Raw genomic sequence first — 4,422 nt, forward strand, 5'->3', positions numbered from 1 at the left:
GGTGTCTGCTGGCTTTCTCGTGGCTCTACCAAAAGGGACTCTCTTAAAAATGTTTCTTCTTTTAAAGGATTTCAGTTAGCAACTCCACCTTCAATGGGTGGAGACACACCTCCATGGAAACCATCTAATCAAAAATTACCACTCACAATTGGGTGGGTCACATCCCCATGGGAACAATCAAAATGCTCCCACCCAGCAATATTGAATGAGGATTAAAGGACATGGCTTTTCTGGGGTCCACCACAGATTCAAACTGGCACAAAAGGGTTATATACCCTAGAAAAGCCAAGATTTAATCCTAATCCATCTCCTGAAGACAGCCATTTCTTTTAATCCCTATTCAGCCCTGTAGCATTGAAATTTGATTAGATTATCTTCATGGAGATGTGGCTCCACCCATTCCAAGTGGGTCTGGATTAGTTTTCTGGAATCCTTTAAAAGAGGAAACATTTTGTTCAGAGCCATGAGAACCATGAGTGCCCACACAGACAGAAAACTTTGGAGATGAAGAAGGAATACATCTGCAGGGGAGCGTCATGAAACAAGAAGCCTAGAAAGAAAGCTAGCAGATTTTGCATGTTTGCCATGTACCTCTTCAGCTGAGAGAGAAACTCTGAACTTCACTGACCTTCCTGAACCAAGTAACCTTTACCTGGATGCCTTCAATTGGACATTTCTATAGCTTTGCTATAACTGGGACATTTTCACAGGCTTAGGACCATAAACTTGTAACTTAATAAATCCCCCCCTTTTAAAAACCATTCTGTTTCTGGTATATCACATTCCAACAGCTAGCAAACTAGAACAGCTAATGAGGTTGAACTTCATTGTAAGTGAAAAGATAGAAGTGAAGGCAGTTCACTAGTAGGTCTATAATAATACTGCCATATTGAAGGTGAAAATGATTGAAAAGGGTTGTAGAGACTCATGTGTCCCACCAATTAACACTACAAATATAAATAAATTCTTACATGAACTACTTCAAATCTATGAGTCTTGTACAAAGAATGTATATTTTGTGGTATGGGGGAAATTCTATTGCATGCTATGGGCTATGTTTAACAGGAAATCATTAACAGCACCACAGCAACACCAGGGGTACATAATGGGGGGAGGGACAAGGGTTAGGGGGAGGTTTGGATTTTCCTTTTGGTGAGGGTGTGTTTATTGGCTACCTTTCTCTTGGGAACAATGAAACTATCTAAAACTGGTGGACTGATGACTTTGTACGTTATACCTGAGACTCAGCAGATGAAGGTGGCTGAAAGACACACCAAATGACAAGTAGATTGGTGAACGATGGTATATATTATACATGATCAAACATTGTGTTGCCACAAAAAAAGGAGTGAATTTGTGAGACATACAATGATGTGAATGAACATGTAGGACATTTGGGGAGGCAAAATAAGCCAGAAACAAAAGAGCAAATATTGTATGATCTCATTTACAAAATATTTTTAAGAAAACTGGGGCCTAGATTATAATCTCTTATAGCAGCCACATTTAGTCTGGAGTGGTAATTGTTATTTCTGGATTTTGAGGGGCTGTTTTGTATGTGTATAACCTGGTATTTAGAGATGAGAACAAAGCTGATCAGGTCAGGATTAAGGTAATTCAGCATACAGGGTTAAGGAAGACAGTGCCTGCATTTTAGAACTTCACCTACTCTTTTGACCAAAAGAAGAAAGGTTTATTTTATCTGGAACCTAAATTTTCTGTAGCACATAATTGAACTCAACCTGTCTGGATAGATCATTTAAACAATCCAAACAAGTGAGCCAAGAATAAGAATGAGAGCCTTTAATCCTGTATAGTTTAATGTAATGCCTGGATATATCCAAGAGTTTATTAAGAAAATAATAAAAAGTGTTGGCAAAGTCCCTTGAGGGATGGGAGAAAAAATATGGAACTATTAAACTTTACCATTGGGGAAACCCTTGGTAATATGTCAAACATTAGGGACACCCAAATCAATAGGCCAAGCCCTTGATCTTGAGTCTTGCTCTTGTGACTCTTATGTATGTAATGGAGAAGCTTAGCCACCTATAAGTATGCCTAGGTGTTACCTCCAGAGACCACTTTTGTTGCTTAGATGTGGCCTCACTCTCTCTAAGCCCAATTCTGCAAGTGAAACTATTGCCCTTCCCACTACATGGGACATGACATTTGGGGATGAAAGTCTCCATGGCAGCATGGGAGATGACTCCCAGGGATGAGTCTGGCCCTGACACCATGGGATCAACCATGCCATCCTGACCAGAAGGGAGGAAAGAAGTGTAAAAAATAAGGTATCTGTGACTGAGGAAGTTCAGATAGAGTCAAGAGGATGCTCTGGAGGTCACTCTTATGCAAGCTTCAGTTAGACATTGCTACTATCACAACTTGCCAAACCCCAACAAAAACCATTCCTGCCAATCCTATAGAATACCTTGGCATTACATAAGATTCTAAAAATGTTCCATGCAGTAGGGTAACTTTTCAGAAACCTACAACCTCCAGATGGGTCCCTGGGCCAGATAAATCCTGAAATGCAGAGGAGCCAGCCTTTCCAGATCATCAGCTAGTTCCATCCTCCTATCCCTATTGCAACATGAAAAAGTTAGAATGGCCACTGCCTAAATACTCATTAAGAATGAGAGAAAGATCAAAGGTGATGTTGGAGTTATACACAGAAGGTCAGATTTAACAAATGAGTATGAGTGCTGAATCAGTATATTGATATCTCTTTTAGTCTCCAGTACCTTAGAGAAACAAGAAATAAAAACCTAAAATTGTGGCATTGTAACCCACACCAAACTCTGAAATCTGTTCTACAATTAATTGTTGCAATGTACTTTGAAATGTATTGCTTTTTTGTATATTTGTTATTTTTCAACAAAAAAGAAAAAAGAAAAAAGTGAAGGAAGAGTATAATAGAGAAGATGGGAGTAAACAAATGAATAGGATGCTGAATCAATATATTAATTTTTCTTTTGGTCTCCAGTGTCTTGGAGCAGCTAGAAGAAAAAATGAAAAATTGTGGAACTGTAATCCATACCAAACTTTAAAATCTCTTGTAACCACTTGTTAAAATATACTTTGAAATTTGTTGCTTTTTTGTATATATGATATTTTTCACAATAAAAAATGTTAGAAGAAATTTGGGGCAATTATAAATGAAGCACCTATGAATATTCTTGTACAAATCTTTTTGCGGACCCAAGAATTTACCCTTAGACTACCTGTCTCAGCATGGGGCACTGTTGGCATTTTGATAACTCAAAAAGGTTTCCAAGCATTTCCAACCCTCTGGGGAAGGCAGCATCATTCCTGACTGAGAGCCACCGTCTTGATTAATGGCATACCTTGATTTCAGCAACATATTTGACCTAATGTCTTAATTGCTATAGATAAGATAGAAAAATGCAGACTATATGCAAAGTTTTCTGGAAGAACAGAAAGGAGGTCATTGGGAATGGAATTTGATGATTGAGAGACGGGGAGCTTGAGCTAAAGTTGAAGAGAAGACAGGAATAAGCTCATATAATGCCTTATAGGCATGGTAAAGAAGTTTGAATTTTATTCTAATGTAGGAAGACAAGCAGGGGACAGATGTGGCTTATGTTGTAAAAAGATTACTTCTGGTACTTCATAGAGAATGGTTTGTAAGTGTGAAGAGGGTGAAACAGGAGATGAATTAAGAGGCTATTGCAAAGTCCCCTTGGGGGATGGTGAGAAAGGGGGAAAATCCAACTTCCCCAAGTGGAGAATTCTTGATATTCTCACAAACAGTGGGGACAACCAAAGCAATAAGCTGAGCCCCCAATCTTGGGGTTTTTCATATGAAACAACCCCACAAAGGATAGGTCAAGCCTATTTAAAATTAGGCCTAAGAGTCACCCCCAAGAGAGCCTCTTTTGTTGCTCATATGTGGCCTCTCTCTCTAGCCAACACAACAAGCAAGCTCACCACCCTCCCCCTGTCTATGTGGGACATGACTCCCAGGGGTGTGGACATTCCTGGGACAGTGGGACAGAAATCCTAGAATGAGCTGAGATTCAGCATCAGGGGATTGAGAAAAACCCTAGAATGAGCTGAGACTTAGCATCAAGGGATTGAGAGAACCTTCTCGACCAAAAGGGGGAAGAGTGAAATGAGACAAAGTGTCAATGGCTGAGAGGTTCCAAACAGTCGAGAGGTTATCCTGGAGGTTATTCTTATGCATTAAATAGATATCATCTTGTTATTCAAGATGCAATGGAGAGGCTGGAGGGAACTGCCTGAAAATGTAGAGCTGTGTTCCAGTAGCCATATTTCTTGAGAATGATTGAACAATGATATAGCTGTCACACAGTGACTGTGTGATTGTGAAAACCTTGTGTCTGATGCTCCTTTTATCTACCTTGTCAACAAAGGAGTAGAACATATGGAATAAAAATA

This window comes from Tamandua tetradactyla, chromosome 23, assembly GCF_023851605.1.
Source record: "Tamandua tetradactyla isolate mTamTet1 chromosome 23, mTamTet1.pri, whole genome shotgun sequence".
NCBI classification, from domain to species: Eukaryota; Metazoa; Chordata; class Mammalia; order Pilosa; family Myrmecophagidae; genus Tamandua; species Tamandua tetradactyla.